Source organism: Pinus tabuliformis, chromosome 5_2 (genome assembly GCF_031772625.1).
Source record: "Pinus tabuliformis cultivar Carrire ecotype Pingquan chromosome 5_2, CPIR1, whole genome shotgun sequence".
Lineage (NCBI taxonomy): Eukaryota > Viridiplantae > Streptophyta > Pinopsida > Pinales > Pinaceae > Pinus > Pinus tabuliformis.
Genome location: NC_142306.1, coordinates 337,901,059 through 337,923,265, shown reverse-complemented (window position 1 = coordinate 337,923,265; position 22,207 = coordinate 337,901,059). Strand labels below are relative to the sequence as shown.

General features: G+C 31.2%; 1 non-coding gene and 1 pseudogene across 1 annotated transcript; one reads left to right on the top strand and one right to left on the bottom strand.

Annotated features, from left to right (window-relative positions):
- Window positions 1-2,942: 2,942 nt before the first annotated feature.
- On the top strand, window positions 2,943-3,084 carry LOC149158856 (U4 spliceosomal RNA). The gene has a single exon (XR_016262091.1). It is a non-coding gene; the product is annotated as a U4 spliceosomal RNA (small nuclear RNA).
- Window positions 3,085-8,286: 5,202 nt separating this feature from the next.
- On the bottom strand, window positions 8,287-8,800 carry LOC149158855 (anthocyanidin 5,3-O-glucosyltransferase pseudogene; annotated as a pseudogene).
- Window positions 8,801-22,207: the final 13,407 nt, after the last annotated feature.

Genomic DNA, 22,207 nt, shown 5'->3' with positions numbered 1-22,207 from the left:
GGAACAACTTGGTTTTTTTTCTAGATTCAAGATCACATGGCTACTTGTTTTGTATAGTAGTGAATTTATTTTAAATATATGTTTTAATTATGTTTGTAATGTGAATCATAATTAACTATTGTCAATTGTGATTAGGTGTAATAACCATCTAAATAAGGAGTAGTCTTTAAGGTGTAATATCCACCTAAATAATGCTTGATTGGAATTTGACAAATTTTTGTTAACTCAATCATAATGAATCAAGAAATATCAAATTAAAATTATATTACTAAATTTCTAAAGCAACACATTCTTATATATTAATTTTTTTCATATTTAGAATTAATCTAAAATCATTTTACTTATTTATTAATAAAACAATAGATTGTTAATATCATAAGAAAATCCTTGTAATGGTCTCCATTAATATCACAACTTAATAATTCTAATGGACTACATTAATATCTACATGATTATGATTATGTGGTATATGGAGGTTAAATTAATAAATATTGAGAAATTTAAATAATAAAAAAATGTAGTATGTTTTAAGTTTCTGAGATTTTTCAACATAATTTTATATATTTATATTTTTTTTTAATTATTTGAATTTCTTAATATTTATTAAGATAGTGTTTCTTATTTAATAATGTAATTTTTAATCATACAATAATCATAATAATTATAATTTAAATGTTTTTAACCATTAAGAAAATGTGTTTCTAAAGCAATTAATTCTATATGTCTCCATTGTTTAAAAAAATAATGCTATATACGTTGATCTTAATATTAAAACTGAATTATTATTTTTATTTTATGTATTTATAAATATTTTTAATGGGTTGTCTAAAACCTAGATGTTTATGAATTTTTGGTTGGAATTTGACAATATTTTGTTGACTCAATTTTATTTTTTATTGTTGACTCAAATTCACTTGTAATTCCAAACAATCTTTGCCAAATTTACTTGTAATTCCAAACAATATTTACTCAAATCTACTTGTAATTTTTAATTTTTTTGTTGACTCACATTTACTTGTAATTCCAAACAATCTTGGCCAAATTATAAACAATAGAAAATCTAAATATATTAAATAAGGTATTTAAAGTTTATTTTAAAAAAAATTGAAAAGATTTTATTTATTTAATTAATCTATTCTTATACATATTTTTATTATACAATGTTTTTTTTGTAATTATAATTTAGGAAACAAATAAAAAAAAAGGTTACACTAAGAGATTTAATATAACTTTTTATAATATAATTTTATAAAATCCATATCCTATTTTGCTAACATATTATAATATGTATGTAATGTAATGAGAAGAGTTTTTTCATTATTATCTTATATAATTATATAAGTCTATTTCTTTGAAAAAAGTTTAAAAAAAAATGTTTAAACAATTCTCAATAACATATTAAATACATTTAATTATTTAAATTAATACATTCCACCTAAACACATCTACATTATCCAAATTCCTATAATATTAATAACAACCAATTACATTTAAACCTGTCTTTGTTTATTAGTGAATGAATTTTTTATTGAAGCAATACACATATAAATATTCATAGTTATACAATACACTCTTTTATTGAATCCAACAAAATTTCCTCACTCAAGCAACCACACACAGATAAGGTTTGACATTACAAATTAGCAGGAAACTTGGATTTAGTTATCCACATGATTATGATTATGGGGTATATGGAGGTTAAATTAATAAATATTGGGAAATTTGAATAATAAAAAATGTAGTCTCTTTTAAGTTTGTGAAATTTTTCAACATAACTTTATATATTGTTTAATTATTTGAATTTCTTAATATTTATTAAGATAGTGTTTCTTATTTAATAATATAATTTTTAATCATATAGTAATCACAATAATTATAATTATAAAATAATATTTGGAGTATTTTATGAGTGTATCTAATTATTGTTTATCTAAAGCTTTCTTGACTATTTGTATATAGTCTAAAGCTATTATATTTATTGGAAAATAATATAAGAGAATATTTAATTAAATGGTGAATTTAGTAATAAGGTATTATGGACTATTTATATATAGTATAAAGTGATTATATTTATTTCAAAATAATATAATAGAATATTGGACTCTATCTTCGGCAAAATATTTGAGAGTACTATATTAAATTTAAATAAAGGAAAATGATCTAACAATCACATGGGTATTAAATGAATTTTAGTTGGAGAGGTATTTAATGTCAATTCAGACCTAAGGTATCAGAGTTTTGTCTTTGAATATTTACAAGTAACATGAATTTATTAAAAGATTGTTGAGAAATTAGTTTGTTTTAATATCTCTCAATTCAAATGATTATTAGTGATAGTGGACTTTGAATATTTACAAGTAACATGAATTTATTAAAAGATTGTTGAGAAATTAGTTTGTTTTAGTATCTCTCAATTCAAATGATTATTAGTGATAGTGGACTGAAAGTGATAAACATCTTCTCTAAAGCTAACATCTTCTTTAAAGTTTGTGCACTTTATCCTAATTATTCCAATTCACCTAATAATTTTTACCTCTTTAAATTGTACCGGTTAACCACTAAAAAGTTTCAATACATATAGTCATCCTTATTTTTTTCATATTTCAATATCCATATATAATTAACTCAACAAAATCTTGTTTTTAACACTAAACTCAAACTTAATTTTTAAAATACTACATAATTACTATCTACTTACACATAAATATAAACCAATAAAGTTTTCATATATATTATTAATTAATTATTAACATATCATTAAAAAAACATATCGATCTGCTCTTTAAACATTATAATCATCCAAATAATTTAACATTCACATCATATCGATCTGCTCTTTAAACATTATAATCATCCAAATAATTTAACATTCACACATCTCACAATTCAGAAAAATAAATACAAAGAAGAGTATAAAGTAGAGGAACAAATGATACGTAGCCATCTTTGCCCTTGGGGCAATGACGCAGCTAGTGAAGTAAAACCGAGGAGCGTCAATTGTAGGTTGAAAACTATTTCCAGCCCCCCTCGTTGGCTTGGGCTACGCCTTGGCCTTCGAGAATTTTTGGAGGGCTAGGCTTTGGCTCGGGCTCCAAATAATTCAAATTTCCAAACTGGTAGCAACCTATAAATACGGGAGACGAAATTTGCATGGGTGGGATTGTTGGTTAAGTTATAATATTGTCCTATATGGGATTTGTGGGCCTATGTTAAATTCTGGAAGATATTTCTTCGTGGATGTTCAAGGTTTATTCAAGACTGGGTGAAGAATATTTCTTATTTTGTCGTATATGGCATATGTTGCGTTATGAAGTTTGGGAAGATATTTCTTAATGGATGTGGATGAATTATTCTTGTTACCAGAATACCAATACTATAAGAGAATTTGCATCGCTGGATTATTACCATTTCGTTGGTTTGTTTTCAAAACCATTTAGTTTATAATTCCAGTGCATCTTATCTCTTCATTCTTTCTACATAATTTTTTTTAATTGTGGTAAGGTATGCATGTCAATATCAACTCTATGTACAGAGCAGTGGCACTCTTCATGGGATTGCAATTCAAAAAAAATCGTTTCACTTTAAGTAATTTTTTTATTTGAGGTTCAACTAAAAAACAATTCTAAGTACTTGACAATTTGAATATGATTATTCATTAGGGTTTGAGATTATTCATTAATTTTTTCTCAATAAAATTACTCTAAAAAAACTACGGTTTTTTCTTACATCTCCTATTACCATTTACTTGTACCATTTACTCATACAGCCCATGATAAAGGAATTTTAATTCTTGCGGCTACTATTACCATTTTCAACCAAAAGGGTTCCACCAATGCATCTTGAAGGAAACCTTACCATTTTCAACCAAAAGGTTCCACCAATGCATTTTGAAGGAAACCTTGAAAAAACACTAGGTAGAAAAAAGGAAAGCTATGAAAGATTTTGCACATTTCTTAGCAAATAGAAGCCGAGAGAAGCCCCTTCAAATCTTTCGAGTAATCCTTCCAGCAATCGTTCCAGTAATCCTTCAACAATTCCAACAACCCAAGCGCTAAGAAATAAATGCATGCATCCACGGAGCCTGTGATTATAATAGATGGATGGTAATGAATAATAAATACAATAAATATTTAATAAACGCTCACGATGGACTGGTGATTCCTCAAGGTTACAATTGGAGATGGAGTGGAAGAGTTATTATATTATTCCTCCACATTACAATCAAGGATGGAGTGAAGGAGTTATTATTAAGAGCATGAATGGTGAAATTGACGGACCCCTATTTCTTAAAGTTATTATTTCCATTGTGGATTACTGGAACGATTGCTGAAATGGTGAAATTGATGGACAACTGTTTTTTGGAGTTATAGAGACCCCTGTTTTTTGGAGTTATTATTAACAACACAAAATGGTGAAATTGATATACAATTTAATGAAACGACATGTCACCAATGGTTTGAAATGGATGATCATCTTATTCCGAAATAATTAAATCCAAAAAAAACATATACTATACTTCCATATCTAAATTTTAAAATGGTAGAAATAATCAATTGCCTTTTTATCCAAATCCATATCCACACACTTTAATTTAATCTATATCCATCAGGACTTCGAAAAGAATCTGTGTCTGACCACGCCCGACACGACCAAACGGAAGCCCAAATTTCTGGCTGATATCAAATATAAAACTCCCAACGGGAATAAAAAACAAAAAAAACTAGGAAGGCGGAGCAATTGCCGTTGAATCTGAGGCAAGAGACGGAATGTTAGGTAGCTAGCATTCGCTGGCGTCACGAAAAAATAATACTGAATTCATGAATGCCTCGTAATACAGCTGCGTTTATTACCGTGAAGATGATTGGAATGGTGGTTAAGAATGGCTGGTGTGAAGTTTCATGGAACTTCAAATATCTATCATGGCACTGGTACATGGGGTGTTCAAAGCCCATTTGATATTCGCAATGAAAACCTCGCGACGAGACTGGTCGAGAGATTTTAGTCATTAAAATTTTAATAGAGATTTTAGTAATTAAAATTTCAATATATTGTATAGATCATAATTTTTTTTTGATGTTTGTGAAAGTATTATATTTCAAAATGAAATGTTTTTCTGATTTTATTTTCTAGACACTCAAAATGTACACACTCATTTTTCCCAATTTTTTTTTAGGTTTTTTCCACCGTCTTATTTCATATCGAAGTTGATACAGTGAGTTCTTAATTGAGCAATAAGAACATTTGCCTATTCATGGCCCTATAACATTGTATAAATTAGTTGCCAAGAAGATATCTGGTCTTGAATGCTCAACATCAAAGACTTGAATATTTTATGTTCATTTGGATTGAAACAAAAGCACAGGGAAAATTAATAAAACAAAAATATAGTTTTACCTTTGGCTGCAAACATATAAATCATTTAGCTTACTCACTTTTGGATGTAGTTGAAGATGATGCTTCGTCTAAAGGGTATGCAAGGGTTATATAGATTCATGTTGATTTAATTTTCTCTTTTAAATAGACTATATTCCAAGTGAAGATGTTTAGGTTACATCACAATATCTCTACCATATGAGGTTGAAGAGTGCTTTTTGGAGTAATTATTTATTTTATTTTATTTTTATTGTTATTTGTATGTAATTTTACCCAATCAAAATGTTTAATAGGACAGGGGATGATAAGGTAGAACAAGACATTACAATGTTTTTTCTATATGAAGCTAGAGAGCACCTCTCTGCACAATGACAAAATTTACACATGATTTTAAATAAACATGTAGAAATTTACACATCATCTCAACATGAATGATGGTTAGAAATTAAGTAGGAATTAGATTCTGAACTTTTCTTCTTATCTCCGTTCTTTTTTTTTTCTATTTCTTTTTCTATTATTGATTAGTATTTACTTGAATTCTTAATAGAATTTTAATTAATTGTTTTATTTTATTTTAATTCAATTTAATATAAATATCATGCTTTTTTTAAATGAATTTTCTTATTCTAAATACTTAAATTCTTAATATATATTTTAAAATTTTTAATTAATTAATTTATTAATTAAAATATTAAATTTATTTTAATCAATATTTTAATGCTTTCTACACATTTTGACATTTTATAATATTATTGACATTATATATATATAGACTAGTTTCTAATACCTGGTTTAAAACTAAATATTATCTTAATTAATTCAATAACTAATTCTTAATGGTTACATGATGTATTCTTGCTATTTATTTTTTTCACTTTTATTCTCAAAAATGTCCACCAAATCTTAATAATGCAATTAATCCAAAAAAAAATCTCATTTACAATATAAATCACAAAATTCTAAAATCTAACCTAAAGAATATATTTATCCCTTCACTACATTAACGCGAAAATTGAAAATATTGTTTTTTTAAATTCATGTGTCATTGTATAACGCTATATGGAAATCTCTATGCTGGGATGCACATTGCTGACAATTTTGCGGATAATATCTAAAGTTGAGTTCTTTACAGCTAAGCGAAATAGGAAAACATGATGGTCTCATAGTGCTTCTTTGAGTATACGATACAATAGGAAAACATGATGGGATACGACTGAATAAAGTTAAAATAAAAGCTGAGTGTTACTTTGAGCATTCTTTCTGCACGGTGAGAGGAATACGACTGAATAAAATTAAAATAAACCCGGAGTTAAGGTAAATTTATGGTTGCTCTTATATCAAATCCAAACTGGAAAGAACAAATGGAACTCTGTTGAAATATTAATTTCCCCTGCTGCATACTGTTTCCAGAAAACCAGTGCGCTTCCCAGCACAAATTAAAACAGCAGACACCTGGACAGCAGTTTTGCCAAAGCAATTTTCCCTGGAGCAGATAGAGTCGTGCGATATGGATGGGCAGCTGTCCGATTGAATGTACAGGCCTGCAGCAATGAATTTGACATGAAGTTGAATCTTCATTGACAGCCAGATTTATCAGTCATGCAATAAATGAAATTTAATGTGTGATTGGTAAACGTTGGTAAAAATAGTAAACAACAGGTTTTATTGCGGACATGGGGAATGTACCGCAACATCCAGAAATCTCAGGAATTAGATTTATTTGTCTGCTGCTCCATACCTTGTTTTAATTTCCAGTCTTGTCATAATAATTTTAAGCAGTTTTTCTAGTGTGCTGTTTTAATGTAATGAGCAGCAGCATAGAAGGAGAGTGATAGGAGTGTTAATATCTCTGCAATGTAGCGCAGCAGTGCTCAAATGTAATTTCTGTGTGTTTAAGAAAGAATGTGCAGCAGCACGAGCTCAAATGAATGAAGCCCTCTTGCACAGCAGTGCAGGGACTGAAAAGTAAGAGAGAGGCGCAGCAGCGTAAGGTTAGAAGAAGTTGTTTTATGCACAGCAGTGCAGTTATAAACAGAGTTACTGAGACAGCAGTAGAGAGAAAAGGGCAGCATGCAACAGCGTGAAGTTTTGTAGGGCAATACGTTGCAGCACGTATGTGCAAGAGGAAGATGTAATGAACAACAGATCTTTGTGTTCGCTGTGTTTTGGAGCAGCAATGCATTTTACAGCAGCGTGTTACAGCAGCGTTCTGAGCTGAAACAGAGTGTTACAACAACATGTTTTGTAAATGCACAGGAGTGCAGTCACAGCAATGCAGAGTGCAGACAGAGCAGTGAAAAACAGCCTGTTGATTTTTCAGAGGAAACAGAGTATTTTGGTTTTCTGTAATGTACAGCAGTGCAGACACAGTAATGTATTTTTTGTTTACAGCATGAAGTTTTTTTTGAGTTTTTGAACTGTCTTTAAAAGTAGCCTTGTAGAAATCCCTCTATGTGAGGAAGGCGAATTTGTATCAGTTGATTTACTGTTTATAAATACAAGTTACTTTTTCCTGTTGCTGTTACATCGTAACTCAAAAATACTTGACGTCAAAAATTTACGTTGCTACAACACCACGAACAGCGTTGCTGCAACACCAGTTACAGCAACTGAAAAAAAACTGTGTTGCTGAAACACCGTTTCCAGCAAGTGATTTTCTGGGTTTTCTGTGTTAAAACAGAGTATAAAAACAGAGCATTTTTTTTGTCTGTCTATTATGGAATTTTCATAAATTCCCAACAAACTCGATATACCATGGATCTTTATTCAACAAAATACTATATACTGGAACTTAAATCCTCAAACCCAAATATAATATTCACAATGATGGGATTGTAACTCCACATCTAGATATAATATCGCATCATCAGTCTATGAAAGCTTTCCTCTCATAGTGATGCAGCTAAGAAACTGTCACTCCTGAGAGAGTGAAATCTCGGAAGTAGCAGGTGGTGTTTTAGTGGCATGAATTTCCTTCCAAACAGAAGCCACGTTGGCCAGCGCGTTGTATGAACTCCCTCCCTCCGCCATTGCAAACCGGGCCTTTTCCATCAATTCTGCCATCCTCTTCTTCATTTCCATTCCCCCCTCTCCTTCCATTAATTCCCTGGCCGCTCTTTCCACTTCCTCTCTTTTCACCAATCCATCTGGCCCCTTCTCCGCTTCAATGGCCACCTTCATCTGCTTCACTAGAAAGAAGGCATTTGTTTTCTGCTCAGCAAAGAGAGGCCAAGCGATCATCGGCACTCCATGTAACATGCTCTCTATCGTTGAATTCCAGCCGCAATGAGAAAGAAAACCGCCGGTGGATGGATGAGAGAGGACACTAATCTGAGGCGCCCATGAATCCACCACAAATCCCCGGTCCTCGGTTCGAGTCTCGAAACCCTCAGGTAGAACCTCCCTCATGTCTGCTCCGGCCGTCATCGCCGATTCAATTCGTGGAGGAGGCTCCCTACGCAACACCCAAAGGAAGCACTGCCCGCTTGCTTCTAGCCGCAGAGCAAGTTCCCTAATCTGATTTTCCGACAGCGTGCCGCGGCTCCCGAAAGCAACGAACAGAACGGACGAGGCGGGCTGGCGGTATAGCCATTTGAGGCAGCCCTCCTTCTCATAGTTATCGTCATATTCCGACAGAGACGAAGATATGAGCGGCCCAACGGCATAAATGGAAGGCCGCTTTTCGGGAACGCTCAGAACCTTTCCTTCCTTGAGAGCTTTTACTTGTTCCGATTCCATTTCCTGGCATGTATTTATCAGAATTCCACAAGCTTCGTGAAGCCGAAGGGAATGTTGAATGGACCTATTGAATGAAATATCAGATCTGTTTTGAAGAGGGCCCAGCAAATCTATTCCAGGAATCGGCGGAAGGCCCGGCACTTCGATAGGAAAATCCACATCTTTGAAGGAGATTTCAATGTTGTGGGCAAGTGTTGGCAAGTAGAGCTTGATGCAGAGGAAAGAAGCCGCAGTAGGGAAGAATATGTAGGAAGGTATTTCTAGTTTAGAGGCAACATCCAACATGGGTGTGCCGAAAACATCGATTATGAAAGCGCAGACAGGAAATGAAAAGGATGTGAGAGCATCCTCCACTAATATTTTAGCATTCTCGAACAATAGGGGTATGCGTATAAAAAGTGGCATCTCAGCATGATTCCCCTCGATCTGAACATCAGGGAGCTCAATGAAGCGGATCTTGCTCCCTGACGAAGACGGCAAGATTTGTTGAGGAGAGGCTCCCATCCATTTGGCGGTGAAGAAGATGACAGAAAAGCCATGGTAGACAGTCAGCCGCTTTGCAAGCTCGAGCAGTGGGATGTGATGGCCCGACCCAAACCCTGGGAATATTGCGACATAAGGCTTTTGCCACTCCATGAATCTCTCTGTAATTCAACCAGCAAATGCCCCGATTTGAAGGGTGGGTTCGGTAAAGATGGGGCAGAAATTAAATAAAATAAACCTATGAAGACGCTTGGGTTGTACACAATAACTTGGGAAACAAGCCAGAACTAAACAATCTATGATCGAGCACGCTTTTGTTGTTTTCGAGAACTTGGCAAATGAGCTACACACAACGACTGTATAAAACAGTTTACATTCGCTTGCAACGTCAGCGCAAACATATGGATCATGCCATAGCCATATTAATAGTATAGTTTTGCTCGGAAAGATTCGTATGTGATTAATATATATATGGTGGGTACGGGGGACCATTATTTAATATATAAATATATATATGTTGTCTTTGTTTTATTGTATAATATTCTTAAGCTGATTAGAGTGCCACGAACAGTGGTATTATTTTTTATCGATTAAGATTAAATGTTATTAACTATTAGTTTTTGCCATAGGCAAGGCAAGGACTATAGTAATGGAAATGGTATTGTTAACATTATTTTTAAGCTATTTAAGTTGGTTATTATTTTTGGCTATTGTTAAATATGTATAGTTTTTCACTTCATCGTTTTATTAACGTTTAAGTTGGTTATTATTTCCGGTCACTGTTAAATATGCATAGTTTCTCACTTCATCGTCTTATTAATATGCATAGATTTTCACTTCATCTTTTTATTTGGCCTCTTCCCGAGACAAAACAATATATCATTTTTAGTATATTTTTCCCTAATTTTCTTAAGTTAAAAAAGTTCACATCAATCCTATTTTGGAAAAGAGGAAGTAATACTAGCACTACTTCATCAACAAAAAGTGTTTTCTTCACATAATATATATACATCTATGATGCATAAGGTAAGGTAAAGTCATAAGGTAAGATAAAGTCATGTAGAGCTATCAAGTAAGTATTCCACATGTCAAGTAAGTATTTCAAAAGGCTAAGTTTGCATGTACTCTTACACCTGCTCACCTTCTTCTTTGTCCACTCGTCATTGTCCTTCTTCTTTGTCCACTTGTAACTGCCTTCACTACTCGTGTGATTTACATGAGGGACCTGCTCCTGCTATCCCTCATGCAAATCATTGTCTTCACCTTCTTCTTTGTCCACTCATCACTGCCTTCACTACTCGTGTGATTAGCATGAGGGACTTGCTCCTGCTATCCCTGCAACTGCTTATGTCTTTGCTATTGATGCTTTCTATGCCGATGCTTTTAATGGATTTATAAACTTCATTTCAATCAATTGAATACACATACTGATTTGGGGATGAACTTGAATACACATACAGATTTGGGGATGAACTTGGAGCCAAGTGATGAGGATATGCCGCATGGACTAGACCTGAAAGGAATGCTTTCAAAAATTGTCAAAAAATCGATGTATTTGCATTTGAAAAGGAATGCTACTGAATCAACGACTGCAAACTCTAACCCCACTGAATCAACTGGTATAACAAGCGACTCTTAATCTGCATCAGAGGTTGATATTTAATATCAGGTAAACATTAGTAACTCTTAATCTGCATAAGTAAATCAGATAAATATAGTAAAATCCTTACATATAATGCCTAGCATGTTTATACTTTATATATTGTATTTTCTACAGTATGAAGGCAATATGTGGACTTAGTAAACTCTGTATATGTCCATGTTTTATTCATAAGCCATCAACATAATAGCCAAATTTCAATCTCAATATAATTCAAATACACAATTTCGTTATTTTCTCTCTCGAAGGTCTTATAACTTTTCATTTTGTTTTAGACATTTTGAATCATTTCAAATACCAAATTGGGTAGTTTGATTGCACTCCTAGTCAAACAGAGGATGAGATCAGAGATGTACTTAATTTATATAACTTTTCATTTTTTTTCAGACATTTTGAATTGTTTCAAAGACCAAATTGGGCAGTTTTATTACACTCCTAGTTAGACAGAGGATGAGATAAGAGATGTACTTAATTTATATCAGGCTTCCCTTCTTGCCTTTCTAGGAGAGAAAGTCATGGACCAGGCTGAAACTTTATCATGGACAAGGCTGAAACTTTCTCTGCGAAATATTTAAAATAAGCCTTGCAAAAGATTCCAGTCTCCATTCTTTTCACTAAATACAACATACACACAAAAGATACCAGTCTCCAATCTTTAGAGTTAAATCCTAGGCATACCCATTTCAAAAACCAAGGCATTGAATAGAACCCATGTTTTGAATTTTAGGTTTGGTGTCTAGAACTCTGAATTTAGCAAATGGGAAGATTCATCGTTTTTGAAATGGGAGTTTTGGAAGCTTTTGGAAAATCCTGCAACCTAATCTAGTACTATTATCCAACTTACTGATTAAGCTAGATTTTAACGATGCTAGGATAAGATAAACCAAGCTAGTTGAAATCACTCAAACTGCGAAAAAGAAATCACCCGACCAGGGTTGGGCTAGGTGGAATAATCTTGCTGGATGCCGAAATGGCTGGGAGGACATTATGGAGGTAAGGAAACCGCTCGTAAGGTTTCACGGGTTGGCCTCGAGTGGCCTGATATGTTCACCAAAAAATACAAATCCCAAGTTTATAAAACAAAGGTCATATATATGCAGCTAAAAATAGCAACCATGGCCAGGCTTCTCTTTGAATTCCTAAATCACCACACTGGGAAATGGTTGGAAGCTACAGAATTAGTGTCTTATGAAGGGAGTTAACCAAATTTATTGAGACTGTGAAAAGAAACAATTAGCAACAAATTTCTGAACTGCACAAGGGTTCCCAAATCATGGTGCATAAACAATGAATAATATTCTGAATAAGTATGTAAAACGTACCAAAATCATGAGGCTTAAGGTCGATCAATTTCAAATGCAGAGTTGTCCACGATTTAAAATACAGAGCCCACAACATTTGTGCCTTTGATTAAATCAAACGAACATCTCTACCATGCCCACGAATGCGACCATGACAACCATGGACATTTTCATTATGGAGCCAAAGGAACACAATGCAAAAGCCCACTGGACCAACACAATCATACAGAGGAGGCTAAGCCTAGTAGCAGGTAGACAAAGGATTGTTTTGGAACCATGTCGAGGCTGTCTTGAAAATATGGCTACCAGGGTGCTGAGGAACATTTCTTAGTAGCAGTTGGAAAAACTAGATACATGGAATGCATGCAACTGAGATCAGGACTGCACGTGTTAATTTCTTTTGTATTTATTTATATAAATTGGTTTTCTCTTTATTTGTTTATTCATTAATTAAATAAAAAAATTGCATACCTAGGGGCACGAATAGTAGTTGAAATTAAACTAGCACAACCACATTTACCAATGTGGTTGATAAATGCTGATAGGCGTATATGAAACATATATACAACCACATTTTCCAATGTGATTGATATACACCGATAGACTTATATCAACTACATTAATAATTATTATGGGTCTTATTTTAAATACCAACTATTTACGATTATTAATAACTATATAAATATTAACAACCACATTATTTATATATATTATTGTAGGAATATTATATTAATATTATAATAATAATATAAACTCCTAATAATATTAGTAATATTAATTAATAATAAGAATAACTCATAATAATATTAGATTATCATTATATTATTAAAAAAATATAATAATATAATTATTATTGTATTATTATATTATTATAATAATAATAATATAAAATTATAAAAATAATAATAACAAGTATATTGTATTATTATTATTATTATAAAAAATATTTATTATTATATTATTATAATAACAATTATTAATAATAATTATAATATCATTATATTATATTATATTAATAATAATAATAATAATAATAATAATATAACTATTATATTAATATTAATCATAATTACTATTATATTATTTTATTATTATTATAATAATAATATATTATTATTATTATTATATTATTATAACAATAATATAAAATAATAATAATAATAATAAACACAATTATATTAAATTATTACTATAATAATAATATTAGCTCATAATAACAACCATATTCAATAATAATTAGAATTGTGATAAGTGAATTATTATGTGAAATTTTTTAAAGACCAACTATTTAAGATAATTAATAACTATATAAATAATAACAATGATATTCTTATATATTTATGATTATTATATTAATATTATTATAATAATATAAACTCATAATAATAATAATAATAATTATTATTATTATTATTATTATTATTATTAGTATTAGTATTAGGCTTTATTAATTCAACCATGTTTATTTTAGTATTTTTAATATTTATCTTAGAATTTGTATACATTTGGTTTATAATATTAGTCCCTTTTGTTTATTATTACTTAAGGGAGTAATACTAAAATCTCAAGGGATTATGAACCAACGGGAATAATATTAAACAAAAGGGACTAATAGTATAAACCCAAGGAATTAGTGAACCCAACGGATAAATATTAAAAACCTAAGGGATCAAGAAGCGCAAGGAATTGATATTACAAGCACAAGAGATTAATAAAGATGACCATGATTGATATTATAAACCCAAGTTAATAATAAACCCAAAGGATTAATACTAAAACCCCAAGGGATTATGAACCCAAGGAAATAATATTAAACCCAAGGGACTCATATTATAAACCCAGCATTGGTAAACCCTAATATAAATATTAGAAACACTAAAATAAACATGGTTTATTTTTATGGTGAGACAATCCTTGTCACAATGTGACATTCAACCATGGTTGACCATGGTAGTCTATGATTGACAATGGCTGACCATGATCAATATTATAAACCTAAGGAAATAATAAACCCAAGGGATTGCTATTATAAACCTAAAGGAATAATAAAACTAAGGGATTAATACTAAAACCCCAAGGGATTATGAACCCAAGGGAATAATATTAAAACCATGGGACTAATATTATAAACCCAACATTGTTAAACCCAAATATAAACACTACAAACACTAAAATAAACATGATTTATTTTGATGGTGAGACAATCGTTGTCATAATGCGACATTCAAACATGGTTGACCATGGTTTGCTATGATTGACAATGGTTGACCATGATTGATATTCTAAACCCAAAGGAATAATAAAACAAAGGGATTAATACTAAAACCCAAAGGGATTATGAACCGAAGGGAATAATATTAAACCCATGGGATTAATATTATAAACCCAACATTGGTAAACCCAAATATAAATACTACAAACACTAAAATAAACATAGTTTATTTTGATGATGAGACAATCCTTGTCATAATGCGACATTCAAACATGGTTGACCATATTTGGCTACAATTTATATTATAAACCTAAGGGAATAAAAAACCCAAAGGATTGATATTATAAACCCAAATGAATAATAAACCCAAGGGATTAATACTAAAACCCCAAGGGATTATGAACCCAAGGGAATAATATTAAGCCTAAGGGACTAATATTATAAACCCAACATTCGAAAACCCAAATATAAATATTACAAACACTAAAATAAACATGGTTTATTTTCATGGTGAGACAATCTTTATCAAAATGTGACATTCGACCATGGGACTAATATTATAAACCCAACATTGGTAAACCTAAATATAAATACTACAAACACTAAAATAAACATGGTTTATTTTGATGGTGAGACAATTCTTGTCACAATGCAACATTCAACCATGGTTGACCATGTTTGGCTATGATTGAGAATGATTTACCATGATTGATATTATAAACCTAAGGGAATAATAAACCCAAGGGATTGATATTATAAACCCAAATGAATAATAAATCCAAGGGATTAATACTAAAACCCAAGGGAATAATATTAAACCTAAGGGACTAATATTATAAACCCAACATTCGTAAACCCAAATATAAATATTACAAACACTAAAATAAACATGATTTATTTTCATGGTGAGACAATCCTTGTCACAATTTGACATTCAACCACGGTTGACCATGATTGATATTATAAGCCTAAGGGAATAATAAACCCAAGGATTGATATTAAAACTCAAATGAATAATTTAAACCCAAGGGATTAATGCTAAAACCCCAAGGGATTATGAACCCAAGGGAATAATATTAAACCCAAGGGACTAATATTATAGACCCAACATTCATAAACCCAAATGTAAATATTACAAAGACTGAAATAAACATGATTTATTTTCATGGTGAGACAATATTTGTCAAAATGGGATTTTCAACCATGGGGCTAATATGGTAAACCCAAATATAAATATTACAAACGCTAAAATAAACATGGTTTATTTTCATGGTGAGACAATCTTTATCAAAGTGCGACATTCAACCATGGGACTAATATTATAAACCCAACATTGGTAAACCCAAATATAAATACTACAAACACTAAAATAAACATGATTTATTTTGATGGTGAGACAATCCTTGTCACAATGCGACATTCAACCATGGTTGACCATGATTGATATTATAAACCTAAGGGAATAATAAACCCAAGGGATTGATATTATAAACCCAAATGAATAATAAATGTAAGGGATTAATACTAAAACCCCAAGGGATTGTGAACTCAAGGGAATAATATTAAACCCAAGGGACTAATATTATAAACCCAACATTCATAAACCCAAATATAAATATTACAAAGGCTAAAATAAACATGATTTATTTTCATGGTGAGACAATCCTTGTGACAATGTGACATTCAACCATGGTTGACCATGGTTGGTGATGACTGACAATGGTTGACCATGATTGATATTATAAACCTAAGGGAATAATATACCCAAGGGATTGATATTATAAACCCAAAGGAATAATAAAACTAAGGGATTAATACTAAAACCCCAAGGGATTATGAACCAAAGGGAATAATATTAAACACGTGGGACTAATATTATAAACCCAACATTGATAAACCCAAATATAAATACTACAAACACTAAAATAAACATGATTTATTTGATTGTGAAACAATCCTTGTCATAATGCGACCTTCAAACACGGTTGACCATTGTTGGCTATGATTGACAATGTGACCATGATTGATATTATAAACCTAAGGCAATAATAAACCCAAGTTATTTACATTATAAACCCAAATGAATAATAACCCCAAGGGATTATGAACCCAAGGGAATAATATTAAGCCCAAGGGACTAATATTATAAACCCAACATTTGTAAACCCAAATATGAATATTACAAAGCCTAAAATAAACATGATTTATTCATGGTGAGACAATCCTTGTGAAAATGTGACATTCAACCATGGTTTACCATGATTGATATTATAAACCTGAGGGAATAATAAACCCAAGGGATTGATATTATAAACTCAAATGAATAATAAACCCAAGGGATTAATACTAAAACCCCAAGGGATTATGAACCCAAGGGAAGAATATTAAACCCAAGGGACTAATATTATAAACCCAACATTCGTAAACCCAAATATAAATATTACAAACACTAAAATAAACATGATTTATTTTCATGGTGAGACAATCCTTGTCACAATGTGACATTCAAGCATGGTTGACCATGGTTGGCTATGATTGACATTGGTTTACCATGATCGATATTATAAACCTAAGGGAATAATAAACCCAAGGGATTAATATGAGAAGCCCAAAAGAATAATAAAACGAAGGGATTAATACTAAAACCCGGAATAATATTAAACCCAAGGGACTAATATTATAAACCCAACGTATATAATCCCTAAGACAAATATTATAAACATTAAAATAAACATGATCGACCATCATTGATTTTCATATTGAGACAATCATTATCACAATTCCATGTTGGACCATGGTTGACATCATAATAAACCATGTTTGACTTGGGAATAATAAACCAAAGCGATTGATATTATAAACCCAAGGGATTAATACTAAAACCCCAAGGGATTATGAACCAAAGGGAATACTATTAAACAAAAGGGACTAATAATATAAACCCAAGGGAATAATAAACCCAAGGGATTGATATAATAAACCCAAAGGAATAATAAACTGAAGGGATTATTATTTATTTTCATGGTGAGACAATCCTTGTCACAATGTGACATTCAAGCATGGTTGGCTATGATTGACAATGGTTTACCGTGATCGATATTATAAACCTAAGGGAATAATAAACCCAAGGGATTAATATGATAAACCCAAAGGAATAATAAAACGATCGAATTAAAACTCAAACCCCAAGGGAATAATATTAAATCCAAGGGACTAATATTATAAACCCAATGTATATAAACCCTAAGACAAATGTTATAAACATTAAAATAAACATGATCGACCATCATTGATTTTCATATTGAGACGATCCTTATCACAATTCCATGTTGGACCATGGTCGACATCATAATAAACCATGTTTCACTTGGGAATAATAAACCCAAGCGATTGATATTATAAGCCCAAGGGATTAATACTAAAACCCCAAGGGATTATGAACCTAAGGGAATACTATTAAACAAATGGGACTAATAATATAAACCTAAGGGATTGATATAATAAACCTAAAGGAATAATAAACCCAAGGGATTAACATTAAATCCTCAAGGGATTATGACGCCAAGGAATTATTAATATTAAAAATTTGAAGAACAAAGAAACCCAAGAATTTGATATTATAAACCTAAGGAATTAATAAACACAAGGGAAAAATATTAGAAACCCAAGGGATCAAAAATGGCAAGGCATCAATATTAAAAACAAAAGGGATTAATAAGAATTAATTTTTTAAACCCAACGGATTGATCGACCCACGTGACTATGAATATTATAAACCTAAGGGATCAATAAACCCTAGGGATTGTTAATATTATGAAAGCAACACATTAATAAATTGAAGGGATAAACATTCTAAATGTAAGGGATTAATATTAAACCTTAGGACTATTATTTAAACCTTAATATTGGGGATTAATAAACCAAAGGAAATAAATGATAAACTGAAGGAATTATTAATACTACAAACTTAAAGAACAAATAAACCTAATCATTTAATATTATAAACCCAAGGAAATAGTAAACTGAACCTAAGCCCTAAATCCATGGCATCAATATTATAAACATAAATATTGCTATAGCACAAAATAAAATAAAAAACATAAGCGAAAACCAATATAAGAAACACATTGCAAACCATAAAGCATTAAAACATGATAAATCATCATTACATTAATAATAACACATTTATATCACTACATTATAAACAATAAATAAATTTTAAGCCATAAATACATTGATATCAATACATGAATGTATTAATAGTATAAATCTCAAGAATATTGATATAAACACCTAGAACATGAAATCCCAATAGTAATATTATAAATGTAAACAATATTTTCATTTATGAAAGATGTGAACAAAGTGAAGGGATCCACATAAAAGACCACAACAACCACAAATGAATGAGAAAGATATATAATAGTAACACTGCCATTGGAGCAAAGCAACATAAATGCAAAAAACACATCTAAATTGCACACATTAGATTTAAAGAAGAACAACATAATAGGACATTTTAAGACCAGAGATATACAATTTTGTACATAAAAACAACAACGAGAAAAAAATTCAATTTAACCAACATTGCAACCACAGAAAGAACATTGAGTCTTAACATATGTTTTTGTTTTCTTTACATCAAATAATTTCACTACAAAATTGAACTTGAAACACTCCATCAAAAGTCATCTATGGAGCGGCCTCTTCCAAAACACAACCATACCGATGACAAAAGCAACACCAATTCAAATCAACAGGATAATGATCATGATACTTAACACTTTCCAACCAATTCCTTCTTATTCTCCTCCCAGAATCCCTCTGGTGCACATGTTTCAAGTATTTTACATGTGTTTTCGTTTGATCTACATCACGAATATGATCATCAATGAAAGCAGGATGGAACCCATGTTTTCTATCAAACTTGTTCCGAAGATAGAAAATAAAGCTTATAGCTTCAACAATATCATGTATTGTTCTGGAATAATAGATGACATCATTATTGTCCATATCTACATTTTAAAGACACAAAAACAAAAGCAAAATCAATAAAGACATGCACAAATAAATAAGCACACACACACACACACACACAAATGTATATATATATATATATATATATATATATATATATATATATATAGATACATACATACATAAAAAATAATATTGCATTTGTATTTATGTTAAAAAACTTAATGTTATAGTGTTACATGAAAAAAACAATCTAGTGTTACATGAACAAAATGATATAAAAATTTCTACAAATATAAGACTCATTTCACAATACAATAGAAAAAGCCGTCGAAATAGAATAAAACCATGGCTAATATTCAAAAAAATGAATGCTGGCCATGGTGATGGCTAGTATTCAAAACCTCCATTTTTGCATTTCATGATGTAATATGAATCCACAATATTAATATCAATATGAACGAGTTATAAAAATGATTTTGAATGATTGGTTCATATAACTCGTTGTTTATGTTTGAATGGTCTGTTGCAAAGAAAAGAGCAATAGGCACTTAAATAAAATTAAGTAAATTGAACAACATGAAAAATGATGTAAACAACTTTCTCAAATATTACTATGAATATGATGAATTGTTAATCTAATAAATATATGAAAATGATTATTATATTAAAAGTAAATCAAGAGGACAATAAAAGCAATTCAAAAAACATACTATAAAGAAGGTCACAATGTTATTAGTTGTATGCCATAGCGATATTGACTTCAATCTCTCCTCTTCCTTCTTCTTATTTGTAACATATGCGCTATCTTTCATCTTGGAATAACGTTGAAAAGAAAAAGGCAGTGCAATGCATAAACCATCTATTGATTTCACTCTTGATATGGCTGTGAAGGTAAGGCCTTGATTCTCTTTATTCCCAATATCAATTGATGCTCGTTCTAAAGTCAATCCCTGTGACTTGTGGATTGTAAGAGCCCATGCCATCTTCAAATGAATTTGTTTTCGATTTCCTCTTATCACTGGTGTGATAGGGACAGTGTTTGGATTGCTTGCATCAAATGGAACACCAACATACTTATCAAAAACAACAGTTGTGAACATTGGAAGTTGAGATGGCTTAGAGGTAGGCGGATAAAATATATCCTTAACATAACCAAGTGCACTGTTCACCAAGCCAGCTTCAACCCATAAATTACATGTTAATATAAGACGCTGACCACGACACAACAAAACTTCACGGTCCAATTGATCATCATCAACACCACTGATTTTTGAACGCCTTGAATCTTAGCAACACATCGTGCAATTAGATAATTTGATGATTTTAACATATGCCTATTATGGAAGGAGGCCAAATTATTTGTTGGAAACATGTGAACTGCTGCATTAAATAAATCTCTTTCTGTAGGATGAAACCTCATATAAGCCCGTGACATAAGAAACTCCCAATCTTAAAGAACAGGTTCTATATTTCTTATGTTATTGAGGACTCTACGAAAATAAGATTATTTCTCATGATTCCCTTGTTGGTGAAATATTGTTTCAAGAGTGAAAACAATGTTGAATTTGTTCCACAAGACTTTCCCTGTTGTATTACCTGCATACAAAGGCTTATCTCTCATAGGAGGCAGTTGGCCAAGGTCACCCACAAGGATGATGGATCTGCCACCAAAAGGACAATTCTTTTTCTTTGGAAATGCTTCTCGTAATCGAGCATCTATTTGCATAAACAACCTTGATCCTAGAAAGCTCATTTCATCAATCAATATATATCTAACATGTCACATTTCTTCTTGGAATACTGCAAGTGACTGCCCCTATAGTGGCTGCATATATTTAATTGGAATTTTTAGAGTTGAGTGTATTGTTTTTGCATGTATATTAAAAGCAACTATTCTTGTTGGGGCAAGAAGAAGCAAAGGGCTTCTTCCATTACTTGATGAATTAGAAAGAGCTTCAAAAATACAATGGATAAGGAAAGACTTCCCAGTGCCCGCAGTGCCCTGAATAATCATAAGAAGAGATTCACGAATCTCATATTCAACAAAGTGCCTTAAGACAATTTCAAAATCAAGTCGTTGTTTTTCCAATAAAGAATCTGGAGATGCAAATGTTCTGTTTGAAAGGTCAACAATATCACCCCTTGATTTTTCATTCCTTATAAAATTAATAGCTTCTTCTGCAACATCATCAAAAATAGTTTTACTTTCCCATTCAAAGGATATATCAAAGTCCCTTCGACCAAGGGTGTGAAGATCAGAAACATTTACATCATTTAGAGAAACCAAGTGAGAGAAAATCTTCCATTCTTGAAAATCATCTTCAAGATTCATTTCCTAGTTAGAAAAATCACCATCTTCTTCATCTTCAATATTGTCTATAATTGATGGATTTCGATCAACATGCCATGCTCGATATCGAAAATTCCTCCAATTTTCAATAATAATTTTAGTTGAAAGGC